Source organism: Symsagittifera roscoffensis, chromosome 6 (assembly GCF_963678635.1).
Source record: "Symsagittifera roscoffensis chromosome 6, txSymRosc1.1, whole genome shotgun sequence".
NCBI classification, from domain to species: Eukaryota; Metazoa; Xenacoelomorpha; order Acoela; family Convolutidae; genus Symsagittifera; species Symsagittifera roscoffensis.
Window position 1 is genome coordinate 36,241,210 of NC_087067.1, and position 21,183 is coordinate 36,262,392.

The 21,183-nt window shown below is 33.4% G+C and overlaps 1 protein-coding gene across 7 annotated transcripts in view; it reads right to left on the bottom strand.

Annotated features, from left to right (window-relative positions):
- Nucleotides 1–21,183, bottom strand: part of LOC134848555 (muscleblind-like protein 3) — a 68,468-nt gene that overhangs the window by 32,140 nt on the left and 15,145 nt on the right. The window lies entirely within an intron of this gene.

Consider the following 21,183-nt stretch of genomic DNA (forward strand, 5'->3'; position numbering starts at 1 on the left):
GGACAAAAGAAAGATGCCAAAACTGCACTTTAAAATTTGAGAAAAAGTTGAATATCATAACTATTAGATCGCAGTTAAATAAAGTTAAATCGCATAAAATGTTTAATAGCATAACTGAACATAGAAGTTATGCTATTAAACAGATAAAGTTATGCTATTATAGTGGTCGCCTAACTGAATGATCTCTATGGAGTAATTGATGGCAGACAGATAAATGATAGGACAGGGAGATTAATGAGTGGATGAAAATGGCTTTACTTTTATTGCCCAACTGAGCAGTTGATGTTAAAAGAGGGTTAATAGATCTATAAAAATGTGTTTGAACCAATTTTATCCACAGGTGAAAGCCGGAGCACTGCAGCAAATAGTTTAAAAGTGGCAAATTTACGACAGAGGAGGGACTTCCAATGAGTCCACAAATGAGATTTCGACTGAAATTTAAAAATCGCCATGCAAAAGTAACATTTCTTACGAAAAAATTGGAAATCGACTCCGAAATTGAGAAAAAAGTATTATCTGAAAGTAAAATCTGGTTCTTCTGTTGTCATGAGATTTGCTTGGATTTTCAATCATGGCGACTAAACTACTGCACAAAACCATATTTTTGTCAAAAAAAAAAGACTTTTGCTCTGCCCACATTAACTTTTTTCCAATTTTTATGAAACTTTGGAGAAGCAACAAAAACAAAAGACACAAAATGCTTGCTAATCGCAAGCGAAAACAAGGATAGCCAATTACTGTGCAAGTAGCGCAGAATGTTCAGACGATAGTCTTAAAAAATACAACAAAAATTGTTTTTCAATTTAGTGTCGTTTTTTTCCGGCGTGGTGTGATAAAAGAAGCTGAGCGAAAAACTAAAGATTAGGCATATTTGTCAGTCATAGCAAAAAAAACAAAGTAAAAAACAATTTTTTTCGAAAAACGAATCGAAAAACGAAAAAAAATCAAAAAATTTCTTAAAATTTTTTGATTACAAAAAGGCGTTGAAATACTTTAAAAATCAACACTACTCGAGTAAAACAAATTTTTACGTCTTAACTAAGCTAATATAAGCTCTTAACTCATTAAAATAAGCTACTGTATACCTGCTAGCTCGCTTTAATCGATCTAATTAAGACAAAAAACCAAAAATTTCCAACCGGTTTTTTCAACACTGGGAAAAAAATTTTTTCACTTTTTAAATGTCGTTGGAATCACGACTGCAAGGACTTTATTATGATATATCACTCAACTCTCTCCGATGATTATTTGCTGTAGCTGATTTTGCGTGGAAAACAAAAAAAAAGAAAAAAACTAAAACACACCCGAAAACAACGTTCCTCAAAATTTTTCGAATGACCCAAACAAAACTAGTGTGGGATATGGTGAGCAAATACGTTCCATGTAAATTAGTCGTACAGCTTCATTTCGTTCACAAGATTAATGAAGGACTGCAGATGGAGCCGAACATATTACAACTGAAACAAAAAACCAACTTTCAATAACACCCAAAGCCAAGCACAATGCAAACGAGGATAGCCGATTACTGTGCAAGTAGCACAGAATGTTAACACCATAGTTTTTAAAACATTACATTCATTTTTTTTCAAATTAGTAATTTGCTGCGTGATGTGATAAAAGAAACTGACGTAAAACTATAATTTAGGCATATTTGGCAATCAAAGAAATATAGGCAAATTGGACAATAATTTTGTATAGGAGTGACTAGATAAACAAGCATAAAAATGTTTTTTAAAAGTCAAATTTTTAAAAAATTTTTGCAAAAAAAATAATGATTTTTTTTGAAGATTTTGGTTCCCAAAATGGCGCCAAAAAACTCCAAAAACTAATTTTACTTGCTTAAAACTATATTTTCAGTGCTAAATTAAGGCTGTTTGTTGTAAGCCTTATCGCTCGGTTTATTCGCTTAATTGAAATAAAAACCATAAGGTTTAAATCAATTTTTCTCAATGCTGAGAAAATGCTGGAAAACTACTAAAAGACACCCGAATACAAAGTTCTTCCACATTTTTCAAATAGTCGGAACAACAAATTAGCGGTGTGGAACTTCGGATGTGTCGGTTATCTGCATGCATAATTAGGTACAAAAAACAGAAGTCAGATGGGTGATTTAATTCCCCATACAAATTTCCACTTTCTAACAAACCATTTTTGACGGGAGTTTTTTCATATCATCTGAAATCTTTCAAAAATTTGAGCTCAAATTAAAAAATGTATATATATATATATTATCTGCGACCATTTTTGAAAACTATCAGTCTGGCCAATTTTGGACAACTAACGCTCGAGATTTTTCATAACACTAATGCGTAAGTTGGCGATTTAATCCAACTCAGAAATCGTTCCAAATTGAAATGAAACATGCTAGCTGCTGTACTCCATTTATTACCATGCTCAACATATTGTTTCGTACTTTAAATATTGCGTGAGGGGATGATTTTCAAAAAGCTCATTTTCTAATTTGGAAGTTTTATCATTCTTCTTAATCAAACATTACTCCAGAGACGTTAAAAGTTAGTCGAATCTTTCAAATCGTCGCCCTAATACGAGCAACATTATTCATTTAATTGACTTTGTTTAAGATAAAACTAAATCAGTGATATACAAAAATTAGAAAAATTTTCTGAACCATCTTGCATTAAAACCTGCATAGCTTTTGTGCACGAACAGATTATCAAATCATTCAAAATTTCGTTTTATATCAAAACAATTAAAAATTTCGTTGCATCAATGACAGTAGTTAGTTCACTCAGTAACCTCTTAGTTAATTTAGCATGTTCAGAACAAAGTAAATTGGAATCAATCAACGTGGATTTAGAAAACATCATTGGACTGTGACAAACCTTATATTGTAATGTGATACAAGAAAATAGAACCAGAGGAATTACCTCTCACGCCATTTTCAGATATTGCAAAAGCTTTCGACTCTATTAGCCATACCATCATTTTGTACAAGCTTGCCAAATTAGGCTTCGACCATGAGTTTCTTCAATTTTTTGCATCTTATCTGACAAACAGAAAACAAATTACTTTTCTTCATAATACCTTGTCTCGTTCGCGCAATATAACGAATGGTGGTCCACAGGAATCAATTTTTGCAGTGTTCTTATTTTCTTCATATATGAAAGATATGCCAGAAATTATTGACAACACTTCCTTTTTATAAGCTAACGATAAAAAAATTATTGGAAACTGGTTTGACCTTTCTTCGATTCGAACAGATTAAAACAATGTAATCACCTGGGCAGCAGAAAACAGAATTGATATCAATTTTGACAAATTTGAACAAATTAATTTTCAAAAATTAAACAAGCGATACCCTTTAAACGATCTTTTATCTATTGATGGAGAACAAATAGTTTTAAAAGACACGTGAAAGACATTGGTGTTTGGTGCACTTTTAAAATGTCATGGATATACCACATCACCGAAAGGCTTAAAAAAGCAAACATGCAACTTAATTACATCAGAAGATCTTCACCAAACTCACTGAGTAGCATTGTTTGGGTTTCGCATTTTGAAAGTTGCTTACTATCAATAATTTTTATGCATCTCTAGTTTGGTTTGCGACTAAAAACCAATGTAAGTGAATAGAAAAACTTCAACGACAACGCTTAAAATGATAATACAAAAACATGAATTGAATGACGAGGATTATTTTTTTCACTTGAATAAAAGCAAACTGTTGCACATTTCACTGACGTTTTTTGAACACGATTTTAATTTGCTGAAAAACATTCTTAATAACAAGTTGCCCATAAATTTTCTTGATTTTTGGAAAATCGACAAATGCCCTGATTCAAGTCGAACGGGAAAAAAGACGTTTTTCAGAATGCCAGTGATAACAAGGAACAAACTTTGTGAACATTTCTTTTACCGTGTCGCAGAAATGTCAAACACCCCCACGAGATCGAACCATTTGCCTGGCTATGATACTTTTCAAGAATCTGTAATCTTTAGAAGGATTTGAACATGTTATTGGTTGACAAGCTACAAAGATTTAAATATTCGATTTATCCAGAGTCATGGTTTTTAAGTTTATTTTACTAACTTTGTTATCAATGACTAAGAGCAACTAATATGATTATTATGAGTATTATTTTGATTATTATGATTATTATTATGATTGTTATGATTATTATTATGATTATTATTATTATGATTATTATTATTATGATTATTACAACTACATAGAACGAGGTTTCGCTTCAAAAAATAAAAATTTATTTTCAAAATTCTCTAAGAACAAAAAAAATTTTTTGATATAAGCTTTAGTTATTTTGATATATGAGCTTCATTTGCTGGTATGAACTTAAGTATTTTTTCAAACTAAAACAATGTTATTTCTTTTTTACTCCATATTTTAAATATTTCCTAAAACCGTTTTAAATTTTTTTGACTACCAAAACTTGGGTTTAAAAATTTAAATGAGACTATATTTCGTTCATTTGCCTGTTTAAACCTGGAACTCATGTTATTGATAATTATCAAAGCTAGAATTTTGGACACAAAGTAGTTAAATTATTCATTATCTAATTTATACCAGGAAATTCTCAAGTTATATACAAAAAAGCAAAAATAGCCGGGTTCTGAGCGAATAGTTCTTGCAAAACAAGAATGTTTCACACAAGTACCTATGAAAACAACAAAAAAGAAACTGAGGAATGTAAAATACTCTCAATATGGACTAATGAACAAAAATTAATACTAAAATTTTATGAAAGCACAGTCCTTTGAATAAAGACTCAATTTCATGGGCTCTTGCAAAATTTATGTCTAAATTGCGAAAGAATTGGCCTTTTTTGATACGGACAAACCTTAAAAAATAATTTTTGGCATCCGAAGCAGGACTGAAAAAAACTTTCACATCATTCCAAATTCGATGAACTGATCGTCTCTCTTGTCTTTTATTTCATCTGAAATATGTGCATTTATGTTTTGGTATAACTTTTTATAATTCTTGCTTCAGATTTAGAGTCACGCCCAGAAAAGTTGGCCAATTTCAAGTTCAGACAATTCAGCCAAAATACCTGAGATAATTCGGCCAAAAGCATTTTCAGCAAATTTTGGCATCCGAAGCAGGACTGAAAAAAACTTTCACATCATTCCAAATTCGATGAACTGATCGTCTCTCTTGTCTTTTATTTCATCTGAAATATGTGCATTATGTTTTGGTATAACTTTTTATAATTCTTGTTTCAGATTTAGAGTCACGCCCAGAAAAGTTGGCCAATTTCAAGTTCAGACAATTCAGCCAAAATACCTGAGATAATTCGGCCAAAGGCATTTTAATGCAGCACGAGCATAGAACCAGCGCAAGGTGCTCAAAGAAAAGAGCCAAAAAATCTTGTAGCCAATTGGAATGTTCATAAGGTTCTTCAAGATGAATCTCGAACTAAAAATGTATTTTTGCCAAAATTGATCGCTTAAAAACGCAGAAATTAACGTCGAGAGACTAATGACCAAAAATAAATAAGGAAAACGGGAACAAAATATGTGAATACTAATCGAAACTTGAAAATAAAAACTCCAGCGCAATAAAATTCGCTAGTATTTGAGATGTTGTAAGAACAATATTCACTTGTCTCAAAGCAAACTATTTGATATCATTTTTACCGCTCTAAGATATATAACTTTGATCATCTATATAAATCGGAGGATTCCAATAAACACTTTATTCTTCTTCTTTTACCTTTTTTTGACTCAAAAGTTTTTGGCTGAAACGTCCGCTTAATTTTAGCTGAAACGTATTATCTTCATTTTGGTTGAAATGTTTTTGCCCTAAATGTCGTGGCAATTTTAGAGTCGCTAAACTTCCATTTTGCAATTGCCTTCCTTTTTTTAGTCGCTTTATTTTTTAAGTCGAGTCTAATTTAACTTTCCTTTATTTCTTGGGTTTCTTAAATGCTTGGGTTCCAAACTTCAACGAAAATATTTTTCATCTTATTATGAATTATCAGGATCGTTTTAGAATTATTGATCAGTTTTACAACTTCATGACCTGTTTTCAAAATTTCATGGCACATTTTTAATGCCAGAAACCAACAAAATCATTTAAATTTTTCGATGCTGCCATTTTTTAAATTATCAAGCTCTTATGCCCTCATAAAAGCCACAATTACTGTCTTCTTTCACTTTGAAACCTATCTTTTAATGCCATTTTCCATCATATTTGTATGCGGTTTCGTAGATTGAAGCTGTGTCAACCCTGGATTAACGTATTGGGCGAACCTTCGACCACTACTAAACCCAATTCATTATTGATTTAAATAACTTCTAAAAACCCCATTGATAATATTACATGACGCTTTTAGTGCCAATTACGACATGTTATTTTTTCAGTCAACACTGTTCACTCATTTGCATGTCATATCAAAACCTGTTGTTGACCCAGTTGACAGGAAAGGTATTCGAATGAAGTTTTGTGAGCCGTTTAAACCGTTAAAATGGCGCTGTGAAGTTTGTTTGAGAGCCGACCCAATATTGGTTCAGGCCGGATAGATAGACGCAGAATTATCCCCTTTGTGAACTGTTTATGAACCTCATAAAGGAACACAAACATTGTTAAAACATCAAAGCCACTCTCTCAGATCTCGAGTATTGTACCTGCTGATTAACTTGTGGTCAATATCACCATGGGTTCGCGGAAAATAATTGGTGAGGACTATAATCACAATATTTTTGATGCGAACACTAATTTTTCAGAAAATCAAAAGCACAATGATTAAGGGATGGGAAAGCGATATGCTTACCAGTAACGAATGACTTTCCAATTTTGTCAACTGGATCTCAAACTTTTTCTGATGTCTGACCCAAACCTAATATTGGACTAATATAATGTCAGAACACATAAAAAAATATATATTACTTTCAAGTTAGTAAGTGAAGGATGAAGTTTTGATTACAATAATTGTTCGTTTACTGGACAAATTTTGCCATATAACAACTATTGACGTGGAAAAAGCGTTTTTTACAATAAATGATGAAGACCTCACAGAAAAATTGGAATACAACACTCTCAAACCTTGGTCAATATGCCCTTCCAAAGCCTTGAGAGTTTTCAACAAAACGCATTAATCATAATAGTTTAACTACGAAACAGACAGTAAAAAGGATAGCCGTTTCTTTGCTTTAAACTACTGTCGTTTCTTGTGTCTGGTGTGATGAAAAAACTATATAAACGCATAGAAAGTTAGTAAATTACGCATCATCGACATCAGTTAATTTAAAAATGAATAGCAAACAAAATAACGTTAAAAAAGAACATAAAAAATTATGATTGCTAGCTAAAACCAAAGTTCAAAATCAAAGATGAAATTAAACATCGAATATTCGAAACACTTGAATACAAAAATTTCAAACAAACAGTAGAAAAATAATTTGAAAAAATATAGAAAACTTTGAAAGCCTACAAAAGCACCCAATTATATCAATTTTGTCAAATATGAAGGCAAAACGCTAGGGTAAGGTAGCTGAACCACAAAAAAAATATATCACAAAAAGTAAGGTTCCTGTTGGTGAAGTATAACTCGAAATTATTTGAATGAATTTTCTGAAAAAAAAACACCCAGCAAATAAGCCGACAAAAATTGGGCCCAAATCAATTAAGCCTATTAAATAAAAACAATTTTTCATCTGAAATTTTTTTCACCAGTATATCCAGCAGGGCATTAATCTAAAGATATTAAACGTACAATGTGCAGGAAGATCTTGAATTGGAGATACTGTGAACAAAGTTATTTACGAGAAAAATAAGTTTAGCAGCCGAGTGCAATACCCTTGCTTATCGCAAGGGTATACACACCCAAATACAAAGTTCCTCTCCATTTTCAATAGCACGAAATGTTCAAGTTACAATATTAAATAGTTACAGTTGTTCAAATTACAAAAAAACTACAAAATGTCAATTACTTATTTTAATTTTTTTCTGATTTTTTAAGGGAAGAGCGGTGCTAAATTAAGCTTCGTGAAAACAGCTTAACTAACTAATAAAAGCCTAACGAAATATAAAGTTTTAGCCTCAATCATAAATGCGGAGAAAGACCAATTTATTAACTCTTTATCAGCTCTTTTCTCTAAATTGGTCTGAAAAGCCGTTTTTCTCAAGCTCAAGCACTCAAGCAAACTTTTTCGTAAATTATTATGGCAGCTCTAATCACTATAGAAAGGATTTCAATAACACATATCATTCAATCTCATTTGACGTTCAATTGTGGTACCTGGATTTGCACGGAAAAACAAACCTGAATCCAAATTTCATCTTCAGTCAGATTGATTTTTTGTTCCGACCAAAAATCCTTCAAAAAAACGTTTGCTAATTTAGTTACTTTTGATCTTGCAGAAAGCACCATTTTGCCAGCCCTGTTTAGATTTTCTCCGTCCATCAGAAAAAAAAACATTCAAACATTTGAAAAAAAAATAAGAAAAAATCTCATGACTTTTCCAGAGAAACATTTGAAAAAAAGCGAGACCATGTAAACATAGCCGCGGCCAAAAACAAAAGTGAAAGTTTTTGGATGAAAGGCGGCAACTTTTCATGCGACGAGACGGTAATTTTCTGCTTGATTTGAATCGTTGCCAGACAAAGTGTGTAATTTTTGATGTTAAAAAGTACTCAGACATTCTAAGTACAAGACTTTACATTAAAAAATAGCCGCACGTGAACTAATTTTGATTTGATAAAAACAACCAGACGTCTCAATATTACCAGAATTTTCATTAAAAAAGCCGTTCGTGTTCAAATAATTGATCACGCAATTAAATCAGAAAAACCTTTCGCTCCTTTCTACTGTTGAGAAGTTCGAGGGCAATGCCACTAATGAATTGATAATTTGTCTCCCCTTTCGCATAGCCCAACTACTGGTTTCCAAATCCTCTCCCATGTGAATTATGATCACCCACTTTTAATTAGCCTATTTTAACACTACTCAGCCAAGTCCCAGACGACTTGTGCGGAAAACTAGTGCAGGATGGCACGAATGAAAAATACCAAATTTAGCAGAGGAACCACTGACTAAACGATTAATAATTCGATCCAAAGTTTTGAAAGAATTTTTTTTAAAAGAGCAGTTTTTTTGCAGCGATTTGTTCACTTTTTTTAAATTTCACAAAATCAAACTTTTTGAAAGTGGAAATAACATGGAAGTTGTCGATACATCCATTCGAAGCTCTTTTGAAGACTAACAACTCTTTAAATATTTTACTAGCAAATATACTTGCAGTCAACCGCTTCTAGACCTTAACTAATAATATGTGAAGCAGACCTTAACTAATAATCATATCCGGCCTTAGATATGAAAATTTTTCGCATTTTCTGCTCGACTTATCTTAACAGTTTTAACTTATCTTATTATTTCAGCCCTGTGTCATCTTTTTCGGCTTTGACTGATTGATGAGGAGCAAAAGATTAGCAAAATGGCAGCGATGAAAAAGGAGATGAAATTTAAATCCCAAAATCAATCTATTCTTAGCAGATTTTCGATCTCTTCAAGTAATCCCCCTTCCCCATATGGCCGTTGCTATAGAATCTCCAGTCATATAAAGCAGTAATGTGAACAGGTCATAATTTTCCGGATTTTTGAACGACAGGATTCCACAAACGAATCCGGTACATCTCTATTATAAAAAAAAATAATAATAATAATATTTAATTCAGTTGATGATTATTACAATACAATATGTATATTTACAATCATCAACAATGATTGTCTAAAAAGCCTACGGCTTATCTAGTAGACAACCTTAAACTCAAATATCAATGACAATACAGCTGTTTATGAACTTCCTTATTATCAAGCAGATAATTATCAAAAACATCGTGTATAAAAATCTTGAGTTGATGTCTCTGCAAACTTGTCACATCTTCATTCAATAAACCAGATGCAGTTAGCAGTTATATAATTATGAATAATGGTTCTTCTAACATTTATGGAATTTTGAAAACGAATCAAACGGTTTAGCATATATAAATTTAGAGCCTTGTAACAAACTCTTCGCCCTTGTAAAAGGTGGTGATTATTAAATGATTCTCAGATTTCTATCACGACCATGACAGACTTGCTATTCTTGTCAAATTTCAATGTGTCACTGCGTAAGCAACTAAACTACCTTCCGAAAACCGAAAATGTTTACTCACTTCTCCGAGACATAATTTCACCCTTGATATAAAAAATACATGTAATGCCATTTTCAGATGTCAGAAGAAAATGCCATTCAAACTGCTTAACATACGAAAACAAACAGACTCAAACTAGCAAAACAAATATGAAACAAATTGAAAAATGATTTTAAAAAAATAATACAAGTCCTTCGTCCAACGTCTAACAAGATGTCCATACGATCAAAATTCACGTCAATCTTAATCCAAATATTCCAATTTTAAATTCAACAAGTGCACAAAACTCGAAAAATAAACATGAAAACTAGAAACTTTAGATGGAAGTCTTAAATTTTTGAGTTTCATGCTGAGTTAGCCATCTGTCAGACAAAATTACCACTGTGAGAAACGCTAAGTAGAACTGGGACGACTGCTCTTTTGGATTGCTTTTCAGCAGCAAACAACACATGTCTATGTAAGTACTCATAAAAGGATGCTGGCCGCCTTTTCTTCAACAGAAGGACAAACTTTAAAACATGTGTAACTTTTGAATGAATTCATCCGCAATTCAATTCTAAGTGTCACCAATAAATTGAACCAGAAAAGCATTTATGTGAACCGTTAAAGTAGTAGGTCAACTACTCGTATTGGAAAAAACTACTGAACAAAAAACTAAAATAGTAAGCTGTAAAATACTGAATGGCTTTAATTATCTGCCGTACCCAATAAAGTTGAAGAAGTTTGACCGGACCATTTTTCAAAAAATAATAATTTTTCCCGTAAGAAAATAGCATTAAAACAAGTTTTCCATTTTTAAAACACTGCATGTACTGTGAAAACGAAAGTAAACTTCCTTTTTTATATAGGTGAATATATGTGCAGCCGATAAACCCGCAATTTATAATAAATTTTGAAGGCATACTAATAAAAACATTTGCTTCAAAATCCGAAATAGTTCAACGTAGAATTTGAGAAATCGTTCGCTGAGAGAACTGAAATTATCCGCTCTTCGCTAAATTTGAGTCTGAAAAGCTACAAATTCCAACCAGTTTTTTCTCGGCTGAAAAAAGTTTGAAATTTTTTAGACAACGAATAATGAATTAAAGGGCTTGGGAAAGATTTCTTCCTTGACTACCAGTGAGCTGATGAAACTCAAATTAAACTCTGACTCACGGACTTTTTTTATAAGCCTCTGGCACTACTCACAACAAGGCCATCCTAGGGGAGCAGGGTCAGTTACCACCTCGAGGAGCCGGATAACGACCGGGAAAGCAATGAGATTCGAACCATGGAACCTTGTGTTGAAAGCTGCGCGCCTTTGCCAATCGGCCACGACCGCTCGCATAAAGAGTCTCTCGACTCCGTCGCTACGCCATCTGGCCTGATTGTTTTTAGTACTATTTATCACAACCTCTCATTGCAAAAACCAGGCAGCAATTAATCTGTACAGGGATAGCCGGTTGCTTTGCAAGTAGCACAAAATGTTCCGACAACCTTCTTATAAAAATACAAAAAAAAGTTTTTCTTTCACATGTACATTTTATTCAAATTAGTTTTTTGTGCGTGGTGTGATCAAAAAAGATTTGAAAACCCAAAATTTCAATATATTCGACAATCACAGTAAAACAGACAAACCGGGAAACGATTTTGTCGAAAAATGACCAGAAAAAAAATAAAACGATTTTTTTTCTTCATTTTTTGAAGAAATATTTTTGAATTTTAAGCTTTTTTCAAAAACGGCGCTAAAAACAGAAAAATTAGTAAAACTTCGTGGCTTATCCTCCTATACTAAGCCTGCTTGCTTTAATTGCTCGAAATTAGACTAAAACTCAAGAAAAAATCAAACCGTTTATTTTCGAACTAGAACAAATTTTGAAAAATTTTTTACGTCGTTTGAACCACGACTGAAAGAGCTTTAATATGATAAAAAACTAGACCCATTCCAATGATTGTTTGTCGTGCCAGATTTTGTGTGGAAAAAAAAAATAAAACACCGAGTACAAATTTCCTCCCCATTTTCAATATTCGGAACATAAATTCACGTCTATCATTAGCACTCACTTATTAGTTACACGCTAAAATTCTAAATCACGGTTTTGTGCTCATCCCATATATGCTATATCGACGCGTATCTTTGAAAGCAACCTACTGCAAAGCAAAAATTCAGCTTTTGAACGCCAGAAAATTTACAGCGTTGTGTGTTTTCTTGTTGGTCCGACTTTCGATACAAAAGTAACGGAATATTTGTGCTCGGGGTGGGTTTTTTTCTTCAGACAAATTTCGACTTTTTAACTAGCCATTTTTGACAGAATTTTTCTATATCATTCGAAAGGTATCGTTGTCATGAGCTCAAATTTGAAAAGATATTTCACCTGTGATCATTTTTTGTAAAGTTATGGGGGTTTAAAGATTGCCATTTTTGCCAATTTTGGACAATTAACGCGCGATATATTTCGCGCTATTAACGCGTAAGCGGAGAGTTAATCCGTCTTAGAAATCGTTCCAAATTGGTTGAAAGAAGCTTATTTGCCATAATTGATTTGTTACAAGGAGCGAAATCTATATTTTTGTACTTTATATGGCGTGTGGGGGGATGATTTTCATAAAAATTTCAAATTTTAGAGAAAAAAAATATTTTAGTTTTGTTTTGTTACTTTTAATTTTTTGATGTTATTACTGCTCCATAAACCTTTAAAGGCAGTCGGAACATTCAGGGCTTCGCCCTGATACGAGCAGTCTTGTATACATATGTGAATAACGACTGAAATTGTGCAACATGATAAAATGCGGGGTTCAAAATTACGAGCAATATCATATGTTTTTCCAATTTGTAGAAAACGGCAGAGCAATAATTGCTCCGACTTTCGATACGAAAGTTACGGAACATTTGTGCTCGGGTGGGTTTTTTTTCATCAGAAAAATTTCGACTTTTTAACTAGCTATCTATGACGGAATTTTTTAATATCATTCGAAAAGTATTGTTGTCCTGAGCTTAAATTGGAAAAGATACTTTACTTGTGATCATTTTTCGTAAAGTTATGGGGGTTTAAAGATTGCCATTTTTGCCAATTTGGGACAATTAACGCGCGATATATTAAGCGCTATTAACGCGTAAGCGAGATTTAATCCGTCTTAGAAATCGTTCCGAATTGGTTCAAGGAAGCTTATATGCCATAATTGATTGGTTAATAGGAGCAAAATTTATCACTTAGTAGTTAATATGACGTGTGGGGGGATGTTTTGTACAAAAAATCTCAATTTTTTTTTAATTTTAGGTTTGTTTTTTACCTTTAAATTTTCATGTTATTTCTGCTCCATAGACCTTAAAAGGCAGTCGGAACATTCAGGGCTTCGCCCTGATACGAGCAGTTTTGTATGAATTTTATAAATTAGAGCCAATAACTTTTAGCTCATATGCGAGGATTCAACGTTTCGCCATTACAATCTTACCGATCATTGTTGTGCTTTTTCTAGAAAAAGGCAAAATTTAATGGTTTTCAAAATTGAATTTGGGTTTCAAAGAGGCTAAGTAAACTGAACAAATTAAGCTTTAACACGGGGCGGATATTACTTTCACTGGGCGGTAGAACGGTGGTGTCAACTTTGCGATATTAAGCATGAAACAGTTCTGAATTGGCTCATATCAGCGTCGCCATAATGGAAAAAAAAAGAGAAACTACTACTACTGCTGCTGCTCTTTTTCGTAAAGTTATGGGGGTTTAAAGATTGTCATTTTGGCCAATTTGGGACAATTAACGCGCGATATATTTAGCGCTATTAACGCGTAAGCGAGATTTAATCCGTCTTAGAAATCGTTCCGAATTGGTTCAAGGAAGCTTATATGCCATAATTGATTGGTTAATAGGAGCAAAATTTATCACTTAGTAGTTAATATGACGTGTGGGGGGATGTACAAAAAATCTCAATTTTTTTTTTAATTTTAGTTTTCTTTTTTACCTTTAAATTTTCATGTTATTTCTGCTCCATAGACCTTAAAAGGCAGTCGGAACATTCAGGGCTTCGCCCTCATACGAGCAGTCTTGTATGAATTTTATAAATTAGAGCCAATAACTTTTAGCTCATATGCGAGGATTCAACGTTTCGCCATTACAATCTTACCGATCATTGTTGTGCTTTTTCTAGAAAAAGGCAAAATTTAATTGTTTTCAAAATTGAATTTGGGTTTCAAAGAGGCTAAGTAAACTGAACAAATTAAGCTTTAACACGGGGCGGATATTACTTTCACTGGGCGGTAGAACGGTGGTGTCAACTTTGCGATATTAAGCATGAAACAGTTCTGAATTGGCTCATATCAGCGTCGCCATAATGGAAAAAATAGAGAAACTACTACTACTGCTGCTGCTCTTTGTAGCTTTGATAACTTATTAAATTCTACTTTATTCCGGCTGCTCCTTTGTGTGTGCAATGACGAGGGTGGAGGATGATGATAAAATCACTAAGGCAGTGGCGGGCTAGTTAGATTAAATCGGCCGCCACTTCTCCACTCAACACATCGGGTAGAGAGCATCGGGAAGAGAGTTCAATTAGCAAAATGGGCACAACTTCGTTACTTCATTTTTCAGTACTTCAGTTTAACATTCGCTACATATAACACTCCTCAAGTTTGGCTAACTCAGACATGAATGTTGAATAACGTTACCTTATTTCAAAATTAACTGAAAATTCCCTCATTTCTGTTTCCAAATCAGTACAATAGCCGTCAATTTAACTGCAAGGTGGATGCGTATCTGGGCATGCTTATTCTAGGAAAATGTTTAGCCTTGCTGTTGCTTCTATCTAGCTTAATAGCATTGTAAATGGTTTAAAATGGAAAGACCGTAAAGTGGTTCTTCAGTTGCAATGACATTGGCCCTTTATCATCGCCACTCTTCTCCTTCTGCGCTTCGCTTAGCTTTGCTTCTTATCTAACTCAGGTCCCTCATTTGTCAGCCCGGTTGGAGTGTGAATGAAATTAGCCACTGGTACCTATAAGTCAGTTACCCTGTTAACCACAAATCAGACACCCCAACCCGGCCGCTGCATGTACTGCTTAAAGGGGGCGTGTTGTGATAAGCCGAAGCACTTAGGAAAAGGTCAGATTAAAGATCAACTCTTGAAGATCAATTCTCTAACTTAACAATGTCGGAAAAAGGAAAAATAAACAATGAAAAAAATTGCCAAAATCGGACAAATAGTTGCAAAAACAAACAGTTGAAGATGATTTGAAAGTCAGCAAAACTCTGTAAAAATAGTTGCAGAAATTTTAAAGAAACTTCAAAATTTCAAGCAGCCTTAATTGCAAGTTCTTTGGTCGATTTTTGGGCCATTCAAGCCTTGTAAAGGAACTAAAAAGTATTCTGCTTTAGTACTCGTCTACTTTTGGGTCTGGCTCCAGACGAGAAGATGTGTTTTATTAGGTTGGGCAACTTAATTCTCAAAATGGCCCGAAAAGAAGGTAATAAAACAGCAATATACCTCACTTCACAACTTACTTTTTCATCCAAGCGACACTTACGAGTGAATTAAGCGGATTAAAAGAAGCCAGCTCCGCCAGAAAAAAAAAGGCAAAAAACCGGAAAAAAGGTCTTCCTGGTTTTCTTCTTGTAAAGCATGGCAAAGTTAGTAAAAGACGTATTAAGAGTAAGTGAGCCCTGCTATTATATAGTGGCCCTAGGTCTATTTGTATTTCAGTTAGAAGCTAAACATGCTTCTGCGGCGAAGCTAGAAGGTAATACAATTTTGGGCATAGTCACTTCGATTGCGTATATATGGTGCAGATTGGTAGGTGCTATTTAGCATTTAGAATACATTTAATTTAAGACTTAGAATCGGCTCCCACTGGCTGTAAAAAGTTGTAAGAAGATGTAAGTAAAAGTAGGCTTAAGAGCGGAAAAAGGCTGAAAAGTAGAAGTTAAGTGCATATATTATAGCACCAATTGAATAATATTAGCATTAGCATTAAGCCCAAGGGCGACCTGCTTTCCTCCTGAGGATTAATTAGCCCCGGGAATAAGTTTGTTAAAGCGAGAGGAAAAATCCATTTTACGCAATCTGTAATTGAAACCTCATCTGCTATCGCATCAGGATCAAATCGTAAACATTAAGCGGGATGTAGAAAAGTTGTTTTGGCTTTGATGTCTTTGATATTTAGTTGTCTTTGATATTTTGGCTCCATCCTCCCCCTGTCGAAGAGTGGATAGATCTAGAGAGGGGGGGGGGTGCTGGACACGGTATTTTTTAAGGCTCGCGATTGCAAAAACCTTTGACATGAACGTTTTATCTTTTATCTGTTCCAATCTTTAATCTGTTGGCAAATGTTTTGATATGGCTAGAGTAATTCTTATATTTGTAGAAAATTACTTGGTTGGCTCTATATGCTACTATCTGTCAATAAAAACAAGGCACTAAAAAGAGTTTATCAATTAGCGGGTGATCTACATTGACTAAAAACTAGGATTAAACCCATTCAGTGACCCAAAAAAATACCCCAGTGAAACAATTTTTGCTCTCAAATTGAAGCACCTGCCACAGCAAAACAATGGTTGAACTAAATTAACACATTTGCACAAAATTGAAGTCGCCCAAAACATTTTAAACTAAATTTTTCGCTAAATTTTAATTGAAAAAATAGAGACAGTTGAAACAGATGATTTGAATAAGACTGTTCGGAAAAAAACAACGCGTTTGGGACAGATAAGAGTTGCACATGCGCCTGAAATCAAATCCCAACCTCAAGTTAATATGTAAATCATTTGCCGCTGAGCCACAAGGCTACCGAATAGCCTTTTATTTACTTTGATGTAAATTAAGTGCACTGGAGCAATCAATATACTGCAAGCCATCGCCATGCACTTCACACGTATATGTTAAGCAACAGCTATAAATCGCACGTGGATCATCATCTGACCCCAACTGAAAAAAAACGACATCACACAATAGCACAAAACTACTATTAAGCTTTTGCTCAGACCATTGAAAATGCGGAGCAACTTTTTATTAGTTCTTTCTTTTTTGTTTTCCACACAAAATCAGATACCACAAATAATCACCGGGATGTATCATCGTGTGATATATCATATTAAATCCCTTTCAGTCGTGATTGGTTGTCCCAATGTCGAGAAAAATGGTTTGAAACTTTACTCTTATTTCGAGTGAGTAGAGTAATCGACTGATGTTCGTTATATAAAAATTAGGGCAAGAAAACCTGGTTTGATTGAAGGAAATACTGGCTTTAGAAGCTTCATTCAGCATATGTTTGGCAATAAAACTTTTCTAAAAAAAAGTTTTAAGTAATAATTGTGCAAAAAAATGGAAAAAAAAATTAGAATTTTTTAAATTAATTTTTTCACGTATCCTCTGCCATTCGTTGTTTGAACACTAATGTTGTCGCTGATGTCTAACTCACTCCGTTTCTAAGCATTAAAGAATTATCTCATCGCATCACGAACTAAAAACGACACTTTTTTGAGAAAAAAAATTATGTTTTTATGTGGTTTTAACGTGGTCGAACATTTTGTGCTACCTGTATATCAACCGGTTACGTTTTTAGACCGATTATCCCAGAAGAATGGGATAGAACTATGTAGAGTGGGTTTTGTTGCCATATTTTAAGTACCACGAAGAAAGCATCAAGGCGTCAATCGTGTTATCTTTTTGAAGCCCTCAAAAATATAATGTTATTCAAAAAAGTTCACAAAAAGTATTGCGTGACTAGAAAAAACGGTTCTGAATTTTCATTTTCTGACTTTTTCAGACAGAAAAACTGAACTTCCCATCAGATTTTTTTCTGTCTTTTAAAGCTTTCGACATTAATCAATAACTTTTTCATTCAATTAAAAACTTCAAAAATCAACAAGTCACCCTGTCATAAATATATTTTTAATCTGATGAAAAAAAGTCAGCAAAAAAAATTCCTTGAATTTGGAATTTCCAACACAAAATTACATGGTCCTACTTTTTGCGCAACTTATACAGCAACTATCTATAATTCAATTGGAGCTGGTTTTGAAGAAAATAGCTTTTTAATCATTTAACCATTCCAGCTCTATCAATTCAGTAATACAGTTGTTCCGCGTATCAAAATTTGACCAATGTTTTTAAGCTTAAATAAAATTAGCCAGATTATTAGCATAAATAACACTGGTATAAAAAATTTATACCACAAAGACTCTATTAATTCTATGCAACAACCTTTCTATTGAGAACTGAAACCAAATAAATTTTTGCCTCCTTTATCCAAATTTTGCTGTTATTTCGCAGAGTCATAGACAGAGTGTGAGAAAAACTATTCAAGAAAAGTATTATTTAAATGAGATGAGAATGATAAGATAGGAATGAGGGTGGTGAATAGGAGTTATTCTAATATGTTTTTTTTCGCCATCGAGTTTTGAAACATTCTTGGTAATCAAAAGCTAATCAAAACTACAAACTGGGGCATAAACTACAAACTGGGGCAAGACATCCTTCACTTTATTTACACAAGAGACGAGGCCGAGCTTGGCAAAACTTCAATACACAGAAAAATTACTGTAAAAAAATAACAAATTTTCTTTCTATTTTCCGTTTTCATGGCCGCAAAAAATATCAAAAAATAGTTAACTCCTGAAAAACATTGGCAACAGAAAGTTTGGAAAGACTCAATGAGTGCAAGTAAACAGAAAAAATACTTGTTTTTTGAATAAATTTCAAATTTCGAATAAGAAAAGATACCCTTAAAGCTCTTTGAATTTCTACAAAAATTCAAAGAGCTCCAGCCTCAAAAAATTTTGGGCAAAAACTCAAAATTTAACAATTTCTTATTAAAGGGTTGTAAAAGTAGAGAGAAAACTAAAGGGTGATTACTGACTCTGATTAAAAAACAGAATGAAAACTAAGTCGACAAGAATTGAGGCAAAAACAAATGAGCCGAAAATTCTACAACCATGCATACCGAAAAGCTATACCAGCACTCGACTTCCAGACCTTTGGAATTTCAAACAGGTGCTTCACAACTAGATTAAGCTAGAAGCTGCTCGAAATTGATTTACGTTTCACTTTGAAGCAAGTTCAATTTCGCACAGATTTGCAAGAAAAATGCTCTAGCAAATGTGATAGCACTTAATTTTTGAATGGTAAAAAAATAAGTTTTCATCATTCAAAAAATCAAGGGATTTTTATGATTTTAATTTGAAAATCCGTTATAATTGGTTACACCGATAGGTTCATAAATCTTCGTGCCCCTTAACGTCAACTTTCATTGAAATTGAAAACTAGCGGTGAAAGTTCGTCTGCACAAATAATCGAATTTATGATCAAAAATAGTAATTTATGTGCTACTTGGTTCGAGCTCTGTCTGAGACATGAAACACATGATGATTACACTGAAGTCGAAAAAAGGTGATAAAAAGAGCAACAAAACTTGTTCGTCTCAAATGTCAGTCAGCCTGAGAATGAAATTAGGAGAGAGGAGAAAATAAGAAGGAACCCAAAGTGGTTTCTCTTCTCGCTCTGATTGGAAATGTTCACTCGACAACAAAGGAAACAAAGATTAGATTAGAGTATCAACTATGGAAACAACAGTTGCTAACCAAGTTGTTTAAAAAATCTACCTCAGTCACATTTGGAGCGCAAAAAACTGACAACAGAACGAAGCACTCATGTAAAATTGACTATAACTCAAGTCTTCATTTTTTGCAAATAAAGCATCTGTGTTCAGTTAAGGTCTCATAATTTTGTTTTAATCAAAAAAAAATATTTGAATTATGCAAGAAGCAGTAGGAATTTTGGCATTACCTTTCTTTTTTTCACAATTGATTATTCAAGTTTTTCTTGAGCGCTTGCAATTTTCTGAATTCAATTTCTTCGGGCCAATGTATTTGCAACACAAATATAAATGGACATCCCTGGCATCCACACAGAAACTATTTGCAAATCTGGCTGAAGTTTTTCGGGAGTTGAAATTTCTATCTTCTTTGTCTTCTAAGAAGTATTTTTTAATTAAATAAACCGAATCAGAATGAACACCTATTTTCAAAAACCTATTTTCAAAATGCTTTGTGATTGAATTTCGACATTAATAGGTTGATAGCAATATTGAGATTCAAAACTAATTTGCTAGTACAAATTTCAAAAGAATTTAGAAACCTGAAGCTAATTTCTCAACTTTCAAGTCAAAATCGAAAAAAAAATCGATTTGGTGCAGAAAAAAAAACGAAGAAACAAACGCTCAGAAAGTACCTATTCCTCAATTTTAAAACATCAAGTTGCTAGGAGAGCATCTGTATCATTTCGTTAAAAAACATATCGCGTCCTTTTGACCGCAAAAAAGTTTTAAGTAATCGAGGTGTGTACTTAATTTACATGTAATTTTGAAGCTGGTCAAATTGAAGCCAACTTTTCCTCAAAAGAGCGACCAGCGAAGCGTTTAAAAATAAACAGTCTTTGAATGTCTGCAAAATCACAAACAAATTTTGATCACAACCTGGACACTTAGAAGTTTTGCCAGAGAAAAATAAATAAATGGAGAAACTTTCGTCCAAATGACCGTAGGCCACAGTTTTATTGTCTGGCGCTGGCTCCAGGCTTCCTTTTTGAGAACATTCACACTTATTTGATCAGCTCTCAAACGCAGCTCGAGTATTCCTCGCAAGATGATTTGATCCCACACATAACCCTTAAAGTCCGGAATTCATTGGTTTAATTTAAACTCTTTAATCAAATTTAATGGAAGGGGGTTTTAACTGTTGAAGCGAATATTGACTACGGGTTCTAAACTATTACTTCTATGCATTTTCAGTAAAAGAAAAACCGCCTAATCTCAGTTTACGTTCACCCTTTTTGGAGGTCTAAACTATGTGACAAGAATAAACAGCTGGAAGACATTTGTGTTACTTGGTTCCAATTCAATGACAACTATAATATATATATATATATCCGTTTTTAGGTTATTTGTCAAAATTAATTCCTGGAAATTTAAAAACAATGCGCACATAGTTATGAAGTTTCAATGAGAACTTTCAAAACACGATTAATAATAATGTGCTTCGTTTTCTTTGTGTTTAATGACTACCCCCATCCCTCTGAAAAAGTGGACGTATTCGTTTAACATT